Below are 27892 nucleotides of genomic sequence, written 5' to 3'. Positions count from 1 at the left end.
AAGAAATCGAGAAACCAGGAGAACGAGAAAGAAGAAGGCGGGAATTTTCCTGTTCGCTTTACCCCTCACCCCCACAACCTCATATATTCATCCAACATGAAGTCCGGATCAGTATTGTTCCTCACATTGGCAACAGCGTGCTTGGTCTTACTATTACAGAGCAGGAGTACGCATGCGCGAGCCTTCGACATGAATATGCTTGACGAGAGGGAAACGGCAGAGGGAGCTTTCCAAAAGAGGGACGCAGCACTCCGAAACACACTTAAATCATTAATTATGGTAAGCAAATCGTCCAAATTCAAATGATTAATTCAATTTCCATGTTTGAACAAGGATCAATCAAACCAGGTTTTCAATATGCAGTATTAACGGACACTCTACATGAGGTCACCCAGACCAGAGAGCTACCCATGTGATCATTGAGGCCCGTATTCTGAAGTCGGGTTTAACTTAAACTCAGGTTTAAAGTTGTGGTTTAAGTATGGGAAGCCAAAAGTATCAAACATTTTATTAAGTTGTATGTTTCTTATGTTTACTGTGCTCTTTCCTGATTCGTCGATGGTGAAGACAATCATCTATTTATACTTCCTAGACAATTATGAATGATTTGACAGCAAAATGAGCTGTAGTATGATATCTGTACTGTTAGTGATTTATGTAACAATTGGCTATCCATACGTAAACCTCAACTTTAAACCTGAGTTTAAGTTAAACCCGACTTCAGAATACGGGCCTGAGTGTCCCAACCTAAGATCACCTACGTAAGGCATTGCGTAGACCTGTCAGACCAGTCTGCGGATATTGTCAGGGAAGGATCCAGCTTTCGCCAATAGGGGGAGGGCAATTTTTTTACCCATATTTTCCCCGATCGGCCACTCAAAGTTGATCTTCATTTTTTTTTTTTGAAGGATAGTCCTAACAGTCATCTTAGCTTTATTTCCACAAAAAATAAATAATGTCATAAGCCCTAATCAAATAGTCCGAGCGCGAACTAACTTTTTAATAGAAATTTTTGTCCTGAAAATTGAACATTCTGAGCAATGAATGTGATGATGAACAAGACGTGTATGTAGCTAAATAATTACTGCGAGCGCGAATCGAGAGCAGAATTTTTTTATGCATACGTTCTGGCCTTATGGAAAACAGACCGTAAGGACTGTTTGCAGTTACCTATGAAAACAGTACATATTTCAAAAATCAAACGATGCGAGCGCGAAGCGCGAGATCAAAATTTATGACATTTTGACCAAAAATGGGATATTCTAAGCACTTTTCTTTACACAATTGGTATGTAACTAAACATTTCATGCGAGCCCGAAATGCGAGCGAAAAATGAAATTTAGACCTAAAAACGGGCCACGCTATTCATGCTTCGTAAATCACAAAAAGGAAGACTATTACATAAAAAATGAGAGCGCGAAGCGCGAGAAGAAAATTGTTGATATTCTGATGTAAAACTGGATAATTCAAGCACGTTTTAAATAAAGAACAAACTGCGTGTTTTTGAGATTTAGACCTAGAATCTGGGCATTCTTGATACATTTCTTTTATTATGAAAATCAAAAAAGCGCAAGCGCGAGCTGTAAAAAATTAATTGCGATCTGAAGAGGGTCAATTTATGCACTATTTCAAGCATTGTAGGAAAATTGTGAAGTGGCTATCGTACTTCACAAATAATGCGAACGCAAAGCGCGAGCATATTGTTAAAAAAATGTTATTTAGACCAAACACCCTGGGAAATTGTAAGGACATTTCGTCATAATATGAAAATGACTTTTTGCTATTCCTCTTCCTCAGCGCGAGATGAAACTTGTCGATATCGATATTCCATTCTAAAAAAGAGAACAATTTCATTATTAACAATCCATGAAACTGTTACCTTATTTATCAATCAAATATTAATGAGAGCTCGAAATCTGTTGATATTAAGGCCTGAAAACTGGACATTTGTAGCATTTTTAAATATTGTTTTACGGCCTACTTGTGCACATATGGTAATACACTAATGCAGAGCTAATCCGCCGTTGATGGAGTGCAGGCATAGAGTTAAATACGTACTAAAGATTTATATAACTCTATGAGTGCAGGTGACCAATGTGCAGGAGAATGTCTTGATGCGCGCAGTAGCAGTAGCATGGTTTACCTACATGTGAGCTAATTAACAGAATGCGTTGCCACTGCAAGTATGCCAGGAATCTGACCGGCCGCTACGAGGCTGTAAATTCAAAATTGATATAACACCTCCTTTATACTTTTCTTTCTGTTTTTCACCGTTTCTCTCAAGTGAAAAGGACATTTTTTTTTCGTTGCCAAAAAATCCGAGCAAAAAATAGGAGGGGGGTAGGTTCATAGTTTGAAAATGATTTTATTTTGTATTTGGATTTGCGTAAACCAGTTCATGTAGACAAGATCTTGAATCTAGATGCATTTTTTGGTATTTGTCCTACGTTCACGGCTATCTCGTGTCCGAGAACCTGCAGAAAACCCCGCGGAATTCTCCTGCGTGTCTGGTCGCTACAGAAACCTAACTCTGTCTCCAAACACGACTGTACACTCTATTCTACATTACTATTGATTCCCTCTTAAATCCGATACTCCGGAACGTGTGTATCTGCTAACATGTAATCGCGAGAGATAAGATGATTTGGTAGGTCGGTAGTGTTTATCCTGTGATGGCTGCCAGAGGGATTCAGACACGACAAATAGGTCACTCGTTTACATTTATATACCTTTTCTAAAAGTAGGAGGAAGTCCTAAAATGCATTTGAAGTATGCGAACTTTGTAAAAAGGTTGCAATCGCTACCTGTTTACAATAGGTTACGACGTATAATCACTTGATGATAGTACCTCGTGCCTATATGCTACGACATAGTATTAAAAAGCGTGACCTAAATAAATATGACATATGAATATGAGACATAAATTATTTTAGTAAACATAATAACATATTAGGAATTTTATTTGAAATTCAGAGGTATGTCGCCCATATTTAGCACCCCCACCCACTCAGAAAGAAATACCAAGTTTACAAAATCAAATCAGACATGAAGGTCATACCAAAAATGATAATGTCCATAATAAAATCAGAGAGTAAAATCGGTCAAAATTTCTGCAAAGTATTTGAAATCAAAATTTTACTTTCGTTTCCCTGTCATTAAGATATTACTAGGAGTCTAGACAATCGTTTTCGGATATTTGATCATCATGATTCATAATTGTATGGCAAAGTTTCATTTGGATATTTGGATCAAACACTACTATCAATGTTATACAAATCAATATCAAAGAGGTATAATATTTGATCAGGCAGCCAGTACACACACGCTGAACGATAGATTAAGGCCTCTAGATTATTTCATAAGATTTGACAGTTATTATTTAGTTCACGGTATGATTGATTTGAATAGGTGTGTGTATGTAGGTTTGAGTTTATGTGTGGGTGAGGTTGAGTGTCTGTGTGCGTGTTGGAGGAGGGGGGGGGGTAGCATGACATGCCCAATTAATGATAACTCGATAATGATGTACCGCCCATGTTAACAAGCTGTTAACGCGCTCTCCGACGCCACGGGGCTGGAGCTAGGCCATTATTAAGGATGCATCACTCGTTCACTGACGTTAATGATTTCATCGTTACACGATCAATTACCCGGTTTTGATTTGATTATTCCCACTCTGCTCAATCGGCCATCAATCCAGGGCTAGTTAGAAGCTCCTTGGCTGTCTCGATGGTTTATCCCGAGAGACAGTTCACGCGGAATGATGCAAGAAGATTAGGACCCCGTTTCATAGAATCACAGCTATTGTTATTTTGTTATTGTGGCATCTATCATGGCACCAGTAACAGGCGGCGGTTTTGTAAGATTTTTAGTCCAGTGGAGGGGGGGGGGGGAGATATGACCCTCTCCATGGGCTCCTGTTTAAAACTCGAAAGTCAGTGGAGGACACGTCCTCTGTCCACACCCCCACCCCCGGGTTCGCCAGCAATGATTACAAGACTCTGAGGCTAATCTCAATTCAGTACACATTTGTTGTGACGCATTCGAAAAGCATTCAAAGTTTTCCATGGAAGTTACAACAGTGTGGCAATTTTTCCAACAGTTGTATTCTTTTTTTTTGGGGGGGGGGGTGGACATATAAAACTGAAATGAAGTTAAGTAACCAATTTGATATCAAGATTTTGCATCGACACAAGGGTTTAAACGTGTCATGAGTGGGCGTGTACGGAACGCTCTATTAAACCGTAGTTGTATCCAAGCGACTGGATGTTCTTTTTTCTACAGTAATCACTAGAAAGTTATTTCTGTAGGCTCTACTCTACAATGGATTTCAGGCAGACGCCACAGTTTACAGTTTAGGGTCTTTTGGGGGTTATTGAATATTTACATTTTTTAATTGAAGGCCAGTCAGATAACTAGGGGGGATTTCACGTTTACAGTTTATTACACATTCAGATATAAATCCTAGTTTGCTGCTATTGTTTGCAGAATTCTGTTTTATATTAATGATCTTTTGATGTTTAAAGTTATAGGTCACAGTCAGATCCATGAAATTCTTACAGTGCAGAAATAAATTGATTAAACTGGGAACCCTTCAAGTATGATTCTTAGTACCGATTGCAGCAAGTATAATAAATATACCCTCAATTCTATATTGAAATATATTTTGACGAAATGTTTGTCTTCAGTTGTTAAGAGATTGCTATTCTTCACTTCTTTCTAACAATGCTTGTCAATGTAATTTGTGCTAGGTTACTTTTATCAAGGTTCCTTTTATCAAGACGATTGGTCCTCGTGAAGCTATTGATCTGATTTCCTATTGGTATGTAATACTAGCACACATTTAGAGATCAACCGGGATGTGGTAAATGTTATCTCCCTCTATCAACGTCTATCGTCCTCTCTCCTACCTGCGTCTTTCCACGCGTATTAGAAGCAATCTTTGATTAGGTTTAGCGCGACTGTGGTTGGGTGACGTGCATTAAACCACCTTAATTTCTGAGGCAGACAGCCAAATTGGGTCCGAGTTTTTCCGCCACTCAAATTCGTCTAATAAGTGAGCCTGCATAACCAAACACCCCCGGCTCTCAGAGAAGCAAACACTTGCTTGTCGGAGGAGGCTAGAGAAAATATTTATTTACACGCAGCGCAAAAAAAATCGAAATTTGACAAAATTCGGTCATTATTTGAGCAGCTAAAAATAGGACGCTTTTGAACCTCAGAAGATGAAAATAAACTTCCTTTCCGCATCATGGCTATAATTATTCTCACTAAATAAAAGCAAGGCTTGATTAGAATGGTCAGAGGGTTAAGGCTACCTACTTAATCTTTTGTCTGGGACAAGTATTCATTCCCATATATCGATCGAACGATGGATGGATATTATGAAGATTGACGGAGAACAAGATATTCAGGGTAGCAATGTGTAATGATAGAAGACCTATCAGAAGAACATTGCCATCATCTGATGACGTCAAACGACGCGGGGTAGGGTTGTATATCTTTACAATTATTGTAGGGTAAAGATAGACATTGTATACATAGATGTTGTGATTCTGACTAAGCGAAAATCAATTTCAAAACACGATGTAAACAGAATGCAGAAGGAACTAGACAACTCTAACAATCATTGGATATTGCTTTTCCTACTCCCAATAGAAAATGCATTACTAAATGTCGCCGGAATCTGATTGCACAATAAACACGTTTCCTGCCTAATGTTGATATAAGGCCGAGTAGGATTTATCTAAAATGTTGATGCGGATCAATTAAGATATTACTTTCTTTTATATTCTACACTCCTATGAAGCCAGGATAGAGCATAAGAATTTATATAGAATGACATGTCCGGAGGGGCACATATCAATCTGACATCACTGGAACCTACCCCTTTTTACCACACTCTTTATATCATCTTAACATCGATGATTCGTCAAAAATTGTGGATAAATTTGGAGCATATCACATAACTTTCTACTCGGCCAGTACCTTGATTTTATCCCTCGCCAGGCGCTTTTGGGCACGTGTTATACTGGAGAGGTAGAAATTGAAGACGATCTTAGAGCTAATAGTGGGTACAAACTGCATTAGCGTGTCAAGTGATTTTGTTAAAAAGCTTGAATGTCTGTACACAGCTGTCCTCGATGGGTAGCGAAGTCGATTTCTTAATTGCCCATTTAAGCTAGATAAACATTTTAACTCTCAAATCGTTTTGAAGAATAGAGTCTTTGGAGAAGGAAAAGGTAGTCATAAGCTTCGAGGGAAAGAAAATGGGGGAGGGGGGGGGGGGGGGGGGGGTGAGGGGCTAACGGTTGATGGAAAGACAACACTTTTTATCAGTCATTTTCATTTATATTAGATAAAAGATGTACACGATAACTGATATTCTTTAGTTTAGCGCGTATGGAGTCCTGGTTTGCTTAAACATCATTCGACCGTAAGTTAAAAAATTGAAACAACCCCATGTTCAAATGTTATGAATATAATACAATTATTCCTCTTTTTGTATGCTTCCCTGCTTCCACCCCTATCGTTCTTTATAGTTTTAATAATTACGAACGGAATATTTGATTACAGGTGTACCCCTTTGACACGCAGTGGTATACAAGACGTCTTCTTTTTTTTCAATAACACGTTGGCAAATTTTAAAAAAAGATCATCGAATCTTCCATCAAGCTATGTTTATGAGTAATTTTACGTGTTTAAATCCAACCCTCAATTTTCTGCCATGAGAATGGTTTATTAATAACCCCCACTCAATGTATTTTACACTTGTTTCAAATAAAAATCATTAGAGAAAAGAAGCAAATGAATACAAATATACATCATCTACATGTGAACGGTATGGGAAATTAATGAAAGAACGAAAAGGGAACTTTTATTAGATTGGGTTTTTTATTTTCTACAATATCTTCCCACGGACTTTGTTCACCAATTAGGAAGATTTATTTTAGCATCCCAAATTGTCTTTCAAGTTTATTGAAATGAAAATTATCATTGGAAAAGGGCAAGTAGATACTAATATACAAGTAGAAGACATGAAACTAATCACAAAAAGCAACTTGGATTGTTTACACCTCAGTTTAATAGATAAGCTTTTACTACGACGTTTTTGAACTGAAAGGATAAAGGTAAAAAAGTCGTAGGAAAAATAAGTTCACAGGAGGAAACTAGATTCGTGAACGCCATATTTGTCCAAATATAACATTAAGATTTTTCAAAGGCTGCAGGATTTTGTTATCTCATCTTCGAAGGAATCTAAATTGATCACTCTAATTACATTCACAAATCCCTCTCGATGGTTTTTATGTAAAAGTGACAAATTGCATAATATATGAAGTCTATATGACACACAGTTATAACATCATAGAACTCGAAATAATAATTAATGCTATAAGAGTAGAATACTTATCTCAGCTATACGGCCGTGGTAATAATTTGATACCACGTATCAAAGCGAAGTTGAGTATAAGCAAATAGTAATAGTGCTATTTAAATGGGCATATTATTATTATCATTATCATTATTATAAGAAAATTGAGATTATATTTTCCTTTTTATATGTTTAGTCACATTTAACAATGAAGCATTCTCGGAAAGGAAGGTGTTAGTGGGTAAGTGGTGTCTTCTTCCTGTTCTGTTTCCTCTATTTTATTTTATTAGCTTTCAACTTTGAATGAATGAAACATACAAAAGTGATGCAATTGAATTTAGCAGTCTCTCCTAATTAACTTTCAATCCTTTCATCATATGAAAAAGATGAAGATGCAAATCCATTTTGCGTTGTTCGAACTGGACATGAAATGAAGTACTCCAAAAAATATGCTTTGCTCAATTGATCGTGAGCCCGGCAGCCGCTGTGCAGCGCCAGATCGACGAGGCTCCATCCCTTTAATCGTTGAACGCCAAACAGGGTCGAAGCAATTGCTTTTAAAATCTTTATATCATAGATATCAAACTCCACAATATATTTTAAATCTACCATAGAAAGCAACCATTTACCACATACATTTCCCATCTACCATAGATATCAAACACCTACCCCATATATTTTCCATTTACCATAGATATCAAACATTTACCACATATATTTCACATCTACCATAGATATCAAACATTTACCACATATATTTCACATCTACCATTGATATCAAACACTTACCACATATATTTCACATCTACCATAGATATCAAACACTTACCACATATATTTCACATCTACCATTGATATCAAACACTTACCACATATATTTCACATCTACCATTGATATCAAACACTTACCACATATATTTCACATATACCCTATATATCAAACACTTACCACATATATTTCACATCTACCATTGATATCAAACACTTACCACATATATTTCACATCTACCATTGATATCAAACACTTACCACATATATTTCACATATACCATAGATATCAAACACTTACCACATATATTTCACATCTACCATTGATATCAAACATTTACCACATATATTAATTTACCAAAATATTCCATTGAATCTATACAAGAAAATAGATAGAATAAAGGGATTTTAGGAGAAATAGGATTCAGAAGAAGAATGGGACTATGAGGAAGAATTGATAAACCACTCATCAATTAAAATGATTCGTGTATGACTGTCTTATGAAATTTACTTCAAAGAAATTTATTTTATTTACGTCTATAACGAAACGCTTTCTAATGTGTCAGAAACATGACATTGTTTAGACGTGTCGATTTTTGCCTACATTCTAAAACATATTGGGTAAAAGTGCTCCATGAGGGTAATTATGTGTCCAACCAACATAGGGCACTTTCTTGGACATTTTTATTTATCCATTGTGATGAAAATTTTGCCCATTCTAAAGTAATTGCTGCTTATTTTTGTAACCTTACTGGACAATATGCTTCCCGCATTGGATAAAATACTGCCGCAAATTGGTTGGACACATGATTACCCTCGTGGTGGTAAAGGTTTACCTAATATTTTTTTACAGTGTAGTGAAAACGGCTTCATGTGTAATCCCTTGACTAATTCCAGATGTATTGAATTAGAGTTTATCATACTGAAAAAAAATTCAAACGACTTTCCTTTTGGAGTTTGATAAAGGTCAAGATGACAATCAAAAGGGAATTCTACTGATGGTCAATAATTCATGATCTAATTAGTTTTTATTTGGAAAGAAATCGAAATCGGGATACCGTCTCGAATTTACTCGACATTTTTCTGCGAGTAGATGTTCGATATTTTCCTCTAATACAGGACATCAAGCTTTGTCCTGTGAGGGCAGTGTTTCCACAGCTCCAAAATAAATTTCCCGAAATTGGATTCCAAATTTCCTGAAATTCATAAATATTCCCTGGAATTTTCAAGTTTGATTTTTAACGAAAATCGGGCAATAATACAACGAGTGTAAATTTGTTCCAGGTGGCAAAAATCAGGGAATTTAGCATTTTTTTTTGTCCCTGCCCTCTTTAAAAATAGGAACAACATTACGAAATGCGAGCGCGGAGCGCGAGCGAAAATTTTTGAGCTACGTATGGAGTTAAAATCATGTAAATATAACATGAATATTAATAGTTGCTATATCTAATTGTTGTTTCATTGTAATTTTCGGATTTCCCGGAATTTCCTGGAATTTTTTCATTTCCCGGAAATTACCTGTAAAACGTCTGGATTTCCCGGAATTCGGGTAATTTCCTTCAAAGTGGAAATACTGTGTGAGGCTGTGATTACTAGTAAAAGCATGGGACTGCGGATGAAGATTCGAAACTGAATCACGGCAATGGGAAAGTGACACCAAATATCTACACCAAAAAATGAAGTGCTAACACTCAAGGAGCTTGTACAGTGACTGCACTTCGGAGTGCTGATTTTCTCGTTCAAATTTGAACTAGACAAATCAGCACCCCGAAGTGCAGTCACTATACACGCTCTTTAAGTGCTAAATTAGAACTTTATTTTAAAAAAATGTTTATCCAGTCGGAAATATGTTTTTATTGACACATTCTTGTATTTTGTAAAGGAGTGATAATAGTAATTATGAAACGTTTTTGCATAGTGCAAAAATAAAACAAAACAAAATTGTAGGTCTCTATAAGCGCTTTTTACAAGTAAAGATCACTGGGTTCGTAATTGTCTACAAAATGCTAAATGAATGTGTTTTTAAACTCTTTCTAAACTTTATATACGGAAAAGGAATAATTTTTGTTTGCTTCATGGCATTACGTAGAAGTATGGAATAAACATGATAAAGGTCAGGAGTCAAACCTGTGATTAATTTATATGAGAAAGCTTTCCGATGTGTTTATTTGCGCAGGCGAGTAATTAATCTTTCTATAAAACATAATGCTCTGCATTTGAAAACACATCGACCAAAAGTTGATATATCTAGACAGGTTTTAAAAATTAATTTGTTAAATAGGAATTGGTATGACCACCGTTATATATTTTTTCATTAACAAAGGGTCAATCTTGAAAATATCAGAATACAATATCTACGGGTATTTTTAAATGATGAATATTTGAGTAAATTAGTGTTCAAATCAAGAACTTCGCAAAATCCTGGTTTAAAAGATAATGTTATTTTAGGGGTTTCTAGATATACATAAAACTATCATATCCTGAAATTGATTTTAATCTTCAAATTCCATGCCCACAACGATGGTCTTGTTTCTTCACTTTTTACAACCTGGAGAATTTGACATCACCTTTCTCTTAAAACTGTACAATCTTTAGGGATAAAGAAAATGCGAATCTTATGTGAACACCGATGATCTTAACAAAGTAGAACTGCATGTATATCATTATAGCACCAAATGAAGTTAATATGATCATTAAATAATGAATATATCACACAAAAAAGGCATGGTCGAACGATAATTGCACAAAATGCATTACGCCTGATTTACTCAGCGCTCAATACGCGTAGCCCGTTCACTAATATTATCTTCATGTTTTCCATGCCTCATTATACAATAACGATTTTCACCGCGTGGGGAAAATTCATTCTTTGCATACATATTTTCTGTTTTGCTCCTGAGAGTCTCTATTTTACACCTTCTTCCCTTTCCCAACTTTTAGTCAGTTAAATCAACTATTCTTCCTGCTCAGAAGGGTTTAACAATACTTTGGGATAAGGAAATGCATAATCTACTCTTTTTTTCATCTAGGCAGTACGCATTCCGCTCACAAATACAAGCTCATTAGACCCATCGATAATCATAACGATTATTGTAAAACATGACTAATTAACTGAACATGCTGACAGCATACCAACCAGAGTTCTTATATCATATTGCAATCAATAACACCGTGATAATACTCGGTTCTTTTATATCATCATAACAAATAGAGAGAGCGCTTTATTATACACGTAAATGAAAGAGAAAATGAAATCAAGGAACAGAGTAGTAAGGTGCGTTTAAAAAAAAGGATATCTCTACTCACGCTGTGTATCGAAATCATATTTAAAATCTGGAAAGAAATTTGTATAAACTTCATTATCAACCATCCATCATCTATATTATCCGTATGACAATTAATTTAATTAGATCTTATATATATCTTATATAATAATGATGACAATGACAGTAGTAATGATAACAACAATAATAAATAATAATAGTAATAATAACAATAATAACTGGCTAAGAAAAATGCCGTAGAAATAAAATTGTATATTTCAAAAGGAGCGTAGCTCTAAAAATGAAAGGTAAAGTCACATTCTTCGTCAATGCCCATGATGAAACTACGTATGTCCTACGCTCATGTTAAAATGTTCATTTTACTAACCCAATTGTGATTATTTTATTCCTTGTATGCCGAGGCTTTTTTTTCTTCTTGCGGTATATTCGGTATATTGTCTAACGCGGTACTAATCATTAAAAAAAGTCAGAACGTCCAATCATTTCACAATTTCTTCCATTCCCTTCCGACGGCGTCTAAATTTTGAATCGTGCTCTATCCTCACTTTCACCCTACTTCTCCGACCCATCTAGCCTATTACCACCATTACTCGTTTGAACTTGAGAAAAGAGGCTTTTCCGAAGAAAAATCTATAAGGTTCAATGATGGCCTTGAAGTATGCGGGCATGCCACTACTTCCACGCTGCTTGGAGATCAAGTTCTGAAATACTATCGTCATGCCACTGCAAGAGGCACAAGCTCGGCATTTCCCTGCCCCTCTTTGAAACCCCCTCAATCAAGACCATTTCAGATGGCACTTGGAACTCTTAAAGAAAACGCAATGGAGCTCTATCAACTTCATGCCAGTGATGCTTATACGTCCGTATGAAGTATGATGATATGTTATAGGTCTATATTGTGACAAGCAAGATGCCTGAGTCACCTGAGGAGTAAAAAAGGTGTATTTCGCCTCAGGAAATTGCATCCTCAATCTACATGATCTAGCTGCCATTTTGAAATAAAATTGACTGCACTTTGCACAGAGGAATTCAAGTTTTACCTCACACTCAGTAAAAAAGAAAAGAAGCTAAAAACCGGATGTTCCCTTCCTATCAACGGTGAGGTTAACATGGCTTGAAATAAATTGTCATCCAAATTTTAGCGGGGGGGGGGGGGTTAAATGGAGCTGGTTTTATTATTTTTCTAGCGAAAATGAAAGGTTTCTTGACCTCATATGACCGCTATTTGATTGAGCAAATTAGAAGATCATACGAGCAACGTGGAAAAGGGTGAATGTATATATACACCGCTAAATAAAGCAATCAAAGGCAGTTACAAAAGTCAATAAATGAATAAATCAATAATTACAGAACACTTTTTTTTACGGAACTTGCTATTAATTAGAATAAATGAATGGATGAAATATCAATATTAACAATGCATGATATAATATAGGCCTATTTGACGTTGTCAATGTAGCGGAAATCAAGCCTTCAGTGGTTTACGTTTTAATTGCATGATTATTACAGAGTGGCTTGGGTACACAAGAAAAAAAATAGCGATAAGAATCACTTTCCTATAATACTGTAGAGCAGGTATGAAACAGGTTTTTTTTTCAAGCAGATGATGACGGCATGTAATCATATATGACGACTTCTTTTTTATTGAGGATTTGGCGCTTTATAACTCATAATATTATTATTATTATTATTATCGTTATCATTATTATTATTATCTTCATCATTTATTATCATCATTATTTCGTGAGATTTTTTTTTTCATATAGTGCGGGCTCCCTAGGTTCCTGTATAAAAATCCGAAGATCGTCCCCCGCCCATACACTCTTGACCGCCCTTATTGCTTGCAATCATGGGAGTGAAATATGGAATAGAGAGTCTTAGAGAAGAACTGCAATATCACCATTCAGCGTGACCTAAAATGTCAAATATCTTCCCAAAAGACCGCAGTGATAGATATATATTAACTATATCTTTATACTTTAGTCCATACAGGTACATACTTTTAACAAATGTCAAGATTAATTCGATTTTACTCCTCAAATCGGCAACAATTATTAAATTCTCTATTCATTTTCAGGCTGTGAACTGTTCTTAAATGCAATATGGATTGAATATGAAAGATAAAATACTAATTTCAATGAAGAGTTGCCAATTTGCATGTTTAAAAAGAGCATTATTTTTATCATTCCAATTTTAAATGAGAGTGTGTTATTGTTATAGCTCACTTTAAACGGCCATTATTGAGGAACGGCATCGTACACTGCACTGGGACGATATCAATTATTTAAGTATATATATTCTCTCCAATCTCGTAATACACAATCATGCAATTTTATGTCACATTTTCGAAACCCTGGTATCCTCTTTATCCCGTTTGCTTGCCTTCTCTTTCTCTCACATTCACAAACACACGCACATAACCCTCACACACAAACAAATCACCCCACACGCACATTTTTTTACGATTGCATACGCCCTTATCCTGTCACACATAAATACTTTTTTTTGTTAACAGGCACACGACTACGACACGATGACAAATTGTGAATGCACGTCCATTAAGATTTGATAGTGGACTTCCTGGTTGCACATCCTTCGACCAGTCTTAAAATATTTAGTTATTAGGCCTATTCTCAGGCTTTATTTAAGGATTGATTAATGAGGCATTCTCAGCATAATAAGATATTCTAGTGACTGGGAGGCCAATGAGAGAGAACGGGGGGTTTAGATTGAGTCGGGTGAAAGGGAAGTGATCACGTGGTTTAAACTGACCGCCGCCATTTTCTTCTCCCTCACACCTTACTCGTGTAAATCTCCAGTTTAATTCATTTCTTGATCCTAGCATATGCCAATGAGAGAGAACAGGGGGTTTAGATTGAGTCGGGTGAAACGGAGTGATCACGTGGTTTAAACTGACCGCCGCCATATTTCTCCAATTTCATTCATATCTTGATTCAAACATTTGCCGCTCTTGTTTGTAATACCATTTCTGCAAGATGTAGTAATAAAAACCCATGTGTAATTCATAAGTTACAATGTTGGTAAACCAATGTGTTCATCAAACATTTTCACGATTATTTTACCACAAATAGACAAACTGTAGTATATCATTTGTCATAGAATTCAATGAAGAAGATACGTGAGCGTTTCACTCATTCCATTAGCATCCCTTCCTCGCATATGACTGTATTGTAAAACTGAACAAAGTTAAAATGTTCAATAATTTACTTATTGTACATTAAGTTTTCACGAAAACGTTTTGTTATTAGAAAATGTCAGTGCAGTTGATAATGGGCTTTCAAACCGTTCTTTGTCTTTGGTATTTTGTCTTTAATCTTCTATAGGGTATTGATTAAATGCTATTGTCATTTTCAAGAATTCATTTCACCATATATGTTATTGTTTGTGCTTCTTAACATGCATATTTTGACTTTTATTATTTTTTGATTGGAAATAAACAAACAACCGAAGAATCCGTCATTCGTTTTTGGAAAGGACTTGGCCCTTAATAATACAATATATTTCTATTTTCTCTCTTCTTCCTTCCAGCGTAAAAACACAGACGATAGGCTTTTTGAGCCAGCTGGTGTGGCACAAAAGCGAGGTGGATCCAAGTCGATTGATTACGCCGAAGACATGGTCAAATTCGCCCTGTGGTGCAGACAGATGAATATAGAATGCTAGTACACCCGTCTTGCTTTCTCTTCATCCCTTTCTTTTTACATTGGTAAGAAATATTTGTTCATACACTCATGAACTATATACAGATGTTGTTATATATAATATATATTTATATATGTATATATATTATTATTATCATTATTGTCTTTTTAAATGTATAAGTACATAATATATATATATTTAAAATGGGTAAATAAATGTGTCAGATATACGTGTTTAACTCTAAAGTCAGCCTCATATTTTAGTCTCTTCATACTCGATGGTTCTATAAAAATGAAAGAAACGAGTAAAATATATAATTACAATATTATACTACGGTGAAATCCATACAGTCACATGTAGGATAAATTTTGCTAGGCAACTGGACACAATCTTGTTGTTGTTTTTTATTATTTCATTTAAGTTAACTTCCTTTCCTATCTCTCTTTGAACTGTTGATCCTATCGTATCCCTTTTCTGAATCAACGGTATTTTGATAAAGACCTCGCTACACGATGGAGATGTTGATATTCAATTGAATAAACGAGAAAATCTAGCTTACCCTCGCAGAGCGTGAGTGGTGAAAATGTAGCGTTTTATAGAATGAAATAGAGAATAAAGTGAGAAGTCGAGGTTTAATGGACGAGGGAATGCTAAGATCCTCTCTTTCAGATCATTAGTTTGATTACGGATGTCATTAGATAGAATTCATCAACCCATATTGTATCACCTATCATGTCCGAAAAACAAGAGTCTGTACAAAGAACAAATTTATGGTAAGCTACCAGTGATATATGGTTGGACAACGTGTTTCAAAAATAAGTGCAGGAAACTGAAACAGTTGAATATTGAAAAAACAACGAAAACTGCTTTGAAAAATCCCTTGAGTATGTAAAGAGGTGTACTGTAGATACATAGCACCGATATTAGATGAAGTAATGCCTTAAATCTGAATTGAAAGAATAACAAGAAATTCGCTTTAAACAAACTTCGTAATACTGTAAAATGGATTATTCACGTCAGCGTCCATTTTAGCACACACAAGAATAAAAGATATAGATCTCAGATCATATCCCCGAAAGACCGACTTAGAAATGTGGAAAGGTGGTCTGAAAACTTTACACATCCAAATATGTCCGTCTTAATACCTTCTTCGTTTATATGAGAGGTTCAGTGAACTCTGATCTTATTGTTATGTTTATTTGTACTTACAATTAAGATGTAAAAAATGGGTACTATGAAGAGGAAATACTTCGATTATCAAACTTCCATGATGCTATCAATCATTACTACTACTACTACTACTACTACTACTACTACTACTACTACTACTACTACTACTACTACTACTACTACTACTACTACTACTACTATTTCTACTACTACTTCTACTACTACTAATACTACTACTACTATTACTATAGTAATAGTATACTACTAGTAGTACTAGTACTACTAGTAGTATACTCCTAGTAGCATACTACTACTACTACTACTACTACTACTACTACTACTACTACTACTACTACTACTACTACTACTACTACTGCTACTACTACCCTACCTACTACTACCACTACAACTGTAAGAAATATCAATTCATCATCCTTTTTTGCTCGTAAAAATGTCACCATCTTGATGAGGAAGAACTTCCTGTTGAATTCTGTTTAAATAAATCCGTTGGTATAGAAGCAATTTACCAATCAGTATTGAAGACGCGAAACAAACTCCATTGCAGAGAGTATTTCCTGGTTAAATTAAGTTACCATTCACGGTGCATTTCTTGGTAGATCCACTGACTGAGTAATTGATCGAATGAGAGCAGTATTTCCGTCCCTCTAAATCAAGTTATGCCTCTGATTTCGAAAGCAACAAACTGTAAAACAAGGAGTATTCATAATGTGTGTCTTACACGTCAAACCTTACACTGAATCTTCCAATTATCCGACTATTAACACCCCCTCCGTTATCGTAATCCTTAATTTAAAAATAGGCTAGATCTTGACGGAAATTCATGAATAAATTAAAAAGAGGATTCAGTAAATGCCATTTTTTTTGCTTTTGAATTATTATATAGTCAACAAGTCTACATCAGTAAAACTGCATACATGCTCATAGGCCCTAATTCTGAAATCACTTTTGATTCAATGAAATCTTACTTTGTTACAAATCTCGAACAGTAAAGATCCAATTTCACAGCATTTGGTACATACTTTATACGTAATTTTCTTAGTTAGCATCGGATTTTTGATGACATTTTCAGCATGATGCTTATTTGATTTTTTTTCTTAAGTTTCCTTTCTTTTCTGATTATTTTCTTGTGTACACTTCCCCTTTAAGGATTTTTATTAGCAGAATCATCTGCACAAGATGCGCATCAATCATCAATGATATTATGAATCATGTAAATAGAACTAGTCTAGACAGTCCCTCAAAAGTAAGGCTAGAGGATATTTGTCTATATCAGTATTATCACACACCCACATATACTATTGAACACGCAACCTTCACACACGAACCCCACCCGCACTTGCGGTCCATCATCGGCATTTCCTCTCCCCCACCCTCACCGTTACACACTCCGTCTGTGACACACACACCCCGCACTCACACAAACACACACTTCCCCTCTCTCACGCACACACACACCCATACGTGTACGCACACCCATAGCCCCTAATCATCTCAACAAGTAGGCATGCACCCACCCACCCACACACCCTCATCTATCTTAAATCGAGCCGCCAGAAAAAATACTCTTACCACGTAACCCACCGTCAATATGACATGGGTTAGTTGGCATCAATATATACCTATATAATTCTTACACCTGCTTATCCAGACTAAATCAATCTGATCTAATTGCTCAGGGCGATTTCCTCCCATAGAAATTTAAAAACAAACACTCTAATCTATAGTTTCAAGAAAACTTTGACAGCTCCCTAAGTACGATCGTCCACTAGATTTGCGACGAATGAAGATACATGTAGCTTGCTGAAGTAGCTCGCTATCATCTCCGTTAACTGTTGGTTATCGATTGCACAAGATAGCAATCGATACTCCAACGAGTAGGTTTACCATTTCCTCTTCTTCCGTGCCATTGTGATCGGATTTCAGATACAAAATGATTTACAATAAAAAAAGGGAAAACACCTTGTTTTCAGTGTTGCGTCAGAGCAGATTTCATTCTACGATTCAGTGATTGATTGATATATAGATATGACAAAACAAGCTACGAATAAACAGGGATTCCCTTTCAGAAAGATTTATAACTATCAGTACTTTATATGTTTTTAAATGCAAAGCGACGATGCTTTGCGTAATATTTATATTGAGATATTGGGTGTTCTTGCACGAATGTGAAAACGAGCACATGTGATATTGTTTGCAAATTTAAATCAGTCAAACGGCTTCTTCAAAAAAGGTTAAGCAATAACAATTTACTCAAATAAATAAATTATTTAAAAGAAAAGAAATAATCATTTTGTCGCCTTGGATGTTCAATGAATGTGATTAATCGAAATGATTCTCAATTAATGAGTTTGCACACGAAAAATCATTTGTACAAAAATGATAAAACCGATTTCAAAACGTACAAAAAGGCACAACTCAATAAATCAGTTTTTTAAACCGAAATAATCAGTAAATACTGAGCATGTGTGCATGTTCTCCAGAAATACTTACACCTTTATTATGAATATATTAATATTTGAATGCGGTGGTCAAAGCAAATTAATAATCAAATAATCAAGTTGTCACAGTTATGGGGTTGTTAAACAACTGTTTTCGTTGATTAGTTTTGTGAGAGAAATAGCAATGAACGCAACAAAAATAAAAGGTTGGTTTTAGGAATGATCGATCTTCCATGATAATAGCTATAACAGATGGAAAAAAGAGATATCTGATGAAAACTGTACGTCCCATTACGTGAAATGAAAACATGGTAAATGTGCAATAGAGGGATAGGCGGCACGCACGAAGCGGTGTTTGGTTGGGGGTAATAGGCAATCGTTATTAGGGGGAATCCCCGGTAGTCACGTGCGTACCAGGCCTCCTCTGAACTAGCCAACGGCACAGCTACTAGCTAGGTGTGAACTATTGTGACGTAGAATAATATTCCTCGAGGGTTGACCTATCACGTTCCTAAAGATCAATTTGCTTTGGGAATCTTTATACACTACGAACCATTACATTAGTCTCCCTTTATTTATGATTGGCTAAATTCTGCCGAGGCACAGAAGCATCAGAGTAAACCCTTTCCCTGTGACAAGAGATAGGGGCAGGGGTTGTGGCAGTATGTGGTGGGGGTATTGTATGTACATCGAGTCCACGACGATATATAGAAAAGGTCGAGGTTAATCATAACGTGATATATGAAGGAAAACCAGGTCCAGAAGTTTGTGATGATATGAATACTACAACTCACAGCTCACGCGTTGATCTGGCGGAGGCCACCTAGAAAGCATTTCTCGGAGATGTTGACCTTTCAGCTAAGCACATGCTCTAATAAACTGACAGGCTTTTACTTCAAACAAAAGTTCTGCCTGACTGTATGTCATTTAGAGTACTGAGGGTACTAGTATGGTTAAACACATTGATTAGTGTGCCCGATAATGGCAAAATACAAGTAATATTGTTCAATTATTAGGGTGTTTATTTCGGAATGAGCATACGCAGATGTTTTTTTAATTGAAATTATTAGGAAGCTTATTTTCAACTGAGCATTCGCTGATGGTTTTAGGAAAAATCGCCCCAATGATTATCTTAATTGTACTTAGTGTGCTCTTGCTTAGAAATAGGTTAGGCAAGCCATTTCGAAAAAGTTTGGCGTTTGCTTGATTTAAAGAATAAAAAGAAGGAAATTTTCACTTTGTGACTTTCTTTCCATTGCCTTTTGAGTTGAGTCAGCTGCATGATAAGTAGAACATAAATTATTTAGCACGCACATCGTAGCGCATGGTTTAATCTTTTACAACGTCGCAAGCGAGCAAAAATGCTGAACATTTCGAAATTATTTGTTGTGATTTTTTTTTGTGATTGATTTGACATGATATTCATGCATGCAAAACTATTCATTTGATTTCCTTTTTTGTTTCTCCTCATAACTACTTTTTCTTGATCGTTGAACTTTTTGGGGTTATGTGCCCCCAATGCCCCCCCCCCCCCCCCCATTACGAATAAGTATAGGATCTTCAAAGAGACTCCTGAAAATCAAGACTTGGCTGTCAAAATGCTTTAACATTCACTAACGCCCATTGAAAAAAAAAACTCAATTGCACCATTTCCCCCTCCTAATCATTGGTTTGATTAGCACGAGCTAACTAGATTGTGTCCTCATTTCTTCAGTTACGCCATGCTACTTCACTGCACTAATTCAAGCATTGGATAGCCCGGGGCGGAAGGGGGGATGTTGGCAATCACAACCGGCATTTGCCTCTGATGCCGCACCAGACCATTGCCTCCAACCATCTACAGAGAGCGCTGGGTTAATAAATGTTCTATTTCCCGATCCGTGTATTACCTTTCAGTTATTGATACGACTTGGAAGCGAGTAATTGTTGCGAGTAATGAACAGGGGGGATCGGTAATAAACCTTCATATCTGGAACTCTGAAGGCATCTCTTCTCAAATCTGACCATATAATCTTCGTTCATCGTGTGGTTTATACATTATATCCTGCGCCGAATCATTCACGAATTTGCCATCGGATTCCCATTATCAAGTTCATCCAACGAATCAGTAGCACGCTAATACCCCATTCAGCATTGTTTTGATTACCATATATCCATGCTTTGATGTTGATTATTTATAAATTTACCCTATTATTATTGATATGTATTATGTATAATATTGATGTCAATGTGTCTTAAACTGCAAAGTTCAACGCAGATTCCCATGTTTTCTTTTAACTAAAAAGTTCATTACCGCTATGTGAAATGAATTCAGAGAAATATATTAACATTAAATGGGGTTCAAATTGATTAGTAAAATTTCTATTTTTTTTATAAAGCATTCCATACAATTATTATCCATATCCGAGAAAAAAAAATTATTGAGAAAATCATGCTACCAATGGCATTCATTGAATAGGGCCTATCTTCATGGAATCATTCTGATTATGCAAAGGCAACTAACTTAAACTTGAAGATCTTCATGACGTCATCATTGGCCATTGCATTGCTCATTTTGTGCATTTCCGCAAATATGTACATACCAAGCAAAGCAGCGTGATAAATATTATACAAGTTTTGTTCTTAAACACTTTTATCAAATATTTAGCATTCTGCGGATTTGAGCGTGTCATATACACGGTTTGAAGATGACGTAGTGGATCTCGTTGATATGATTGGTTGCGCACGCGCATTTGGGCGGTCAATTAGTCATGTTAGTTTGCCTAAGGCGAAGATTATTAACGAGGGATCTCATTGCCAAATTATGATGACCGTTCATGGTTTTGAGATGAGGACGCGGTTCATCAAATAATCAGGATCCACGTCACTATTTTATAAAACATATAATACGCATAATTTTGTTCGACCTAGAATGAATAACTACCGACAGTCGTTACCATGGAAACAGTCTAAACACCCTCGCCAATGATTCGGGCGTGTTATAACTGTTCCAAGGTACATATTCCCCTGCGGGTGATAATTCCAACTAATATCCTTGGTGATGTGCATTGTTTGTATGACGTTGCATAGGCAGACCATACTCACCAAAATGCGTGGTTTTAATGCATTGTCAAAACGCCATATTATTTTCTTTACTTGCTTTATCATTATTATATGCGGCAGAGAGCACGCAATTATTTCGCCGATAATTGCGATACGAAAAAATAATGGTAATGATTATCGTTTATCTACATGCGCTCAAAAAATAAATAATGAAAAAAAGAATTTAAGAAATAAACGCCCGCGGGATTATATCAATCAGTGTTGAATTTTCGCCTGATGTTAATAATTGATGTAGGGAGAAGGTTTTATGGAAAAAAAATCCATTCATTTCTTCAGCCAGACTTCTTCTTCACGTTCTTTATCATTAATGAAAGTAGGCTAAGATTGATTGAAACCTTACCGCGGTACGCCAAGTTAATTCATCATTGAAATGATCGGGAACATTATGAAAAGCGAGAAAGTAGCTAGAATGTATCGGTGAATGTAATGTTGAAGGCAAATGGAAGAAGATCAGTGATTGATTTGAAACGGTGGGATTTGGTAGATTTTAAAAGGGTGAATGAAGGAGAGGATAGATGGGAGTGGAGGCGGACGGGGGGTGGTCGTGGAATAAATGTTTAGGTGTTGATTGTTTATATGAATGAAGTTAATGGAGCGTATAAGTCTGAAATGTCAGTCAGGTGTGAGGCGATTCATTATTTAGAACCAAAATAACATTCTCGTTTTTAACTTTTCTTGTGATAAATTGTCTGTCTAGTAGGTTTCATGGTCTACTAAAGCTTTATGGTCGACAGAGATTGATATAATAATCAGGATATAATAAAATACGATTCCAAAATCTAGACATGCATTGCAACAAAGCATTTTATTATCCGTTGCTTGAAATTAAATTCGTTAGATTTCATGATTGAGAATTTTTTTTCGATAGGCAAGGATCTAGAAGGGCAAGGTGAAACTAAAGTAGAATGTAAGAAAATGTGTAAAACCTTTTGTTGAAGGCAAATGAAAGATGGGTTAATTTCAAATCGTGAGAATTCGTAAGATTAAAAAGGGCACCGGGAGATGGAGATAGGGATCAAACTATGGATTGATGTAGAGTGGGAGAGGGAAGAAAAAAATAAAGGGGGCGGGAATCGTAGAATAAATGTTTATAAGTTGATTTGTTTTATGTGAAGATATTGGGTGCTGGTGGTGGTTACTTGATGCGTAGGTGAGAGATGAGTTTTCCTAGCTTACAAAGGATAACAGTATAAAATTGGTTTAAAGTTTAAACTCTTGTTGAGATAGATTGTCCATATAATTATGATCCAGAAACCCTTTATTGATGACAGGTATGATAATCATATCACATTTTCGTTTTAACTTCCATAGTCTAGATTAGATGGGGTGCGAGTTTTGCGCCCCCCCCCCCACTCTGAAGGAAAACCAGGCCCCCGTTGTTGCACAGGCATAACAATAATACAAATACCATTACTCCTAAAGAGGTTGTCCCATGCCTGATTTGAACTCTTATGTATTCAATATATATAGCCAAATAGAACAAGCACTACGTTGAAAATCTTAAAGAAATTGGATGAAAAAAAATCCACAAATGAAGGACTGTCCATTTGTGGATTTCGAATCTTGCCTTTTTCGTAGAATTCAGTTTGGTTTGGAAAACAAGTCTGTCATTTATGACTAGATTTCTTTTGACTAATGCATTATTGCCCTCAAAGAAAAACTATTTTTGTTGCTCACCTCGAAATAAATGATATTATCATCAATTGATTTTGACAATATAATCTATAAGGATTAATCAAAGCGTATTTCAGGTTTAGTTAAATGCATTTGCTGTCATCAAGAATTTGTCACTTTGGGGTGTTTTTATAATGAGGGCAGAATCTGTAATGATAATAATGACTATAATATATAAATACATATATATATATAATTAGTCTCTTCGTTTTGCAAGAAGAACAAATCTGCTGCCTTTTAGCTTAAAGTCCAGCAACAGATCCTGTCATTTACCAGGTCGTGTATGTATAATTAAAATCAACTATTCTAATATTAACACATTCTTTTCCCCTCGTATCTCTCTTTCTCTTGCAATACAGATCTTCAAATTTCTCACCTTACAACAACAACAACAGTACAGCCTGGCATTTCAGTTTCAAGCAACATGGGGAGGAACCAAGCCATATTGGACCAAAGGATCTTTTCTTGAATCGGCCACAACTTGCTTCAGGAATCTCTTCACTTTTTCCCGTGTCAAAGAAATATTCGAAGGAATTCTGCCACAAAATCGTTTGCATGAACGACCGGACAATCATGTTTTCATTTCATGTCGTGTTGAACGTGACTGTACATTTAGCTTTTCTTATTTTGTTTGGAAATCATTTGTTATTTAGTTGTGATGTTATTACAGGAGTGTTATGAGTTGGATTTTGTTTCTCATTGTAATACTAGAAAGATCAATTTCAACCCCCTTGCTAGTATTCTACATGTATATAAAAGTAAATATGCTCCATTGGCTATACTAAGTTTTGTGAGGGCGCACTAGCAAAAGAGGGAAAAGTATCCAGTCGGTCATTCGTTTGTCATTAAAGACCTCCTACCAGTGGTGGTACGCAATACTTTTAGTATTCCGATGGCATCAAAATGTGCAAGGTAGCCGACGATGATATTTTTTAAATTTGATTCTATCTGATAAAATTCCATCGTATATTCTTTTGAAATAATTATTTTCAAATATTAAAATATTATAGATGTCATCGATGTTATATTCCTAGAGCATAATGGTATGCAAATTGTTATTTATGTTGCCCACATCTGATGATTCATGTAAGTAATTCCTTTTACTGACATTGTGTTTTGTGTGTTTTTTCGAAAACACTCATTTGTTTTAATGGCAAATTAAGCCTTTAACATTAGCTGAAGCGTCCTGATTGGTTTTATAATATCCCGATGCATTTCAAGTGACAGTCATTTTGAAATCGCATGTAAGACAGGTCTCTTCGATTCGGGAACACATTTTTGCGATGATAATTCGTTTAATCTAGCTGGTATAAACGATTCAGGCAGGTCAAGGACATGATTTCATACTGTCCACAAGTTGAGAGAGATTGAAAATACATAAGTCCCTCTTCTTCAGTGAATAGACAAAGAATATACTCCGTCAAGTCGTACTATTTTGTCGGGGGGGGGGGGTATTTCTGTCGTTGTTGTCCAATCTGTGATATCTGCCTTGTAAATATTCCAAAATAAATTCGATTGTGACATAGACAGCGTATGTCCAGACTTCTTGCCAATGAATTTATTTTTTTTTCAAATAACTGCCAATTATAGCTTTCCGAGTTTGATTCATGTGATTTCGCAGGCTTGCAGTGCTAGAGTCGAGTAACAGGTTGAATATTTATTAGAACAGATTTCTGTACGCTTTGGTTCATTCCCTCTTCGCCTTCTCCACTGTGTCAAAAGTGATTATTTTTTAATTTGCTATATCAAGGTTAAACAATGTAACCATTTAGAGAAGGGTAAAAGGCTTTTTATTTTTAAAATCAATACCGATCAATTTGATAGGCATATCAAAATCCTATTCTCACAAAAGAACACGTTCTCTGTCAAATAAAATATGGTAATAAATACATACATGTACATATATATGGTATAGGTTTTACTTTAAGCCAGTGACAAAGGATTTATCACAAACACATCTTTCTATCATCCTGTTTGGCAATTAAAATGTTTCTACTATATTGTTTGCTAATTTTCGTTAAGTATCGTAATAAGTGTCTTGTATAACCTCTCTCCATTTCCATGAGAGGAAAAAAGCCCTTAAAAAAACGTCGAAATCGTGACAAGTGTTTGCTAGCATCCTTCATAACGCCCATAAAGGACTTTGTTTGTCTAATTATCTACGTAAATCATTAAAACGGGTAATTACAAAGACAATTCTTAGTCGAAAAATACATAAAATTTGTGTTTTGAATCAATTCGACTAAGATCTAAACGAACTTGAATATCTTATTGTTTTATGAAATTAATCAGGTGCAAAGTGATGTTTACAAAGCACATGCCATGTCGTTGGTCCATTTGGCAATCGTGTCTAGTAAAACTTGCTCAGTGGCTGTGGAGAAAGAAATAGATATTGGTTGAAAAGATAGAGGAGTGAGTACACAGAAAAGGAGAGAGAGCGGAGAGGGGGAGGGGAGGAGGAGGGATGGATGGAGAGAGAGAAGGCTCCTTTAAATTAACCCTGAAAAGATAATTTTTAAATTTGCTGTTACACTGTCCATTATCTACAATAATGACGGGCTATAATTTCCAAAATGCTCCAATTCATGTTACGAAAGAAAATTCGCGTTTTAATAAATACATGTATGTTTAAATCTGAATGAGTATAGGAGACTATGGAAATGGATTATGGGAAGGGTGGTATTTTTATTATTCGTCTCAAAACTTTATTCAGTGTTTGCTGTTTTTTGTTATTAACGATAAAAAAGTGTTTTTGTATTGATGTCATAATTACATTTTCTCAAAAGGCGCATGCATTGCCTTTGGAAAAATGTTTCCAATAGTTTGAAGTAGTATTGCGCTTAACAATCGAGTGTTTAAGTCATCATTTATGTCGCAAGAGGGGCTATTTGGTCTGGAAAAGCATTTACATTTGGTTGAAATTGCATCTGACGGCAGTTATTCATGTTGTACAGATGAGATGCCATTCCAAGCAAAGATAAAACACCTATTACGATTGGCGATGCTTTATTAAATCTCTAAGTATTAAGTCACTGATAACCTGTATGAACTGAAATTATCTTATTCAAATTTCTTAAGTTGTCTCTTTTTTAAAATGTCCAATCCAACTAATAACACCAATGTAATGTAGTTGATGATATAAATGCTGCTACGTATTTGCATGGGGGTAATATCTACATTTTGTCTTTATTTAGATTGCTATTATCTCTTAGATTCTCGTATCTAAAAGTGCATAGAGATCCAGATGTTATGTAATCCTTAAAGGAAATGGATATTATTAGCATTATCATTATGAATTACAGAGTGTGTCAGAGGACATATCCTATCACGTTGAAGCTGTCTTGTATGAATGTGTAATCATTAATTTATTCATATATCTTGGTAGAGCGATCCTCTCTGCATATTTGGGTATTATTTTCATACGGATGTTTACATGCATGACGGACTCAGTTGAGCCTATGGGTGAAGAAAAAAAACAAAGAAAAGAAGTTATAACTTGTGTGCACGCAGAGACACCTACCCGTCCTTACTCACAAACACACACACATAACACACCACCTCTCACACATACCTCCATCCCTCCTACACACACGTTTGCTTCCGAAACACTTCACACAGCAGTCTTATCTTATCTCATTGGTTATGTCTTTCGGTGGTCGACAGTGGACAAATGTCTTATTGTTATAACTGCCTTCAAAATGGATTGCCTGATTTGGCATCAGTGAAATGGCCAGTTCAGACACCTATGGTGGGCACGCAGCGCACAGGCGAAGGATCGTTTCTGACTGCCTGCAACACCTCTTTGGCAACAAAGTTACTATGCTGAATGCTACAAGTCGACGTGCCCCCGAGATTCTCACGGGTGCGTGTTTTTGGGTGTGTGTGCATTTCTGCGTGCACATAAGTTACTAGTCATTTCAAAATTCGCTTTATACCTCATCCAGCAAGTAGACGCAACTGTGGTTTTTTGTCTGGTAGTCAGTCATGCATTAAAAGATGCATATGAAAATGGTACCAAAGAAGCGGGGAGAATAACTGTATCAGGATATGTCAGTAAGTCAACGATTAAATGAGCTTAATCTAGACAAGACAACTTCAAGCTTGTGGGACGTTTTCATGACTCTCTCTTTATGTAAGCCATATTTTTGTTTTCCCGCATTAAAACCCTAGAATAAGATGTCCATATGATTCCTCAGTTCTAACAGAGAAGGTGAACTCAGACGAAGACAACAAATAATCTTAGGTTTATGTATCACATGGTTTGACCCGGTGTTTTGTTTTAACGTGCGACCTTATAAAATTATTTCATGTATAGCTTGGGGCATGGTGATATTATGATTTGTTTGTTATTGATAAAGTTTGTGGAGTGAAAATTGGGAATCATGCAAATAAAATTTTATCTT

The 27892-nt window shown here is 35.8% G+C and overlaps 1 long non-coding RNA gene across 1 annotated transcript; it reads left to right on the top strand.

Moving 5' to 3' along the window:
* Nucleotides 1-27892, top strand: LOC121426359. The gene is made up of 3 exons (XR_005971598.1): nucleotides 1-279; nucleotides 14971-15148; nucleotides 23849-27892. It is a non-coding gene; the product is annotated as an uncharacterized LOC121426359 (long non-coding RNA).

This window comes from Lytechinus variegatus, chromosome 13, assembly GCF_018143015.1.
Source record: "Lytechinus variegatus isolate NC3 chromosome 13, Lvar_3.0, whole genome shotgun sequence".
Classification (NCBI taxonomy): Eukaryota; Metazoa; Echinodermata; class Echinoidea; order Temnopleuroida; family Toxopneustidae; genus Lytechinus; species Lytechinus variegatus.
This window is presented reverse-complemented; position numbering and strand designations above follow the sequence as displayed.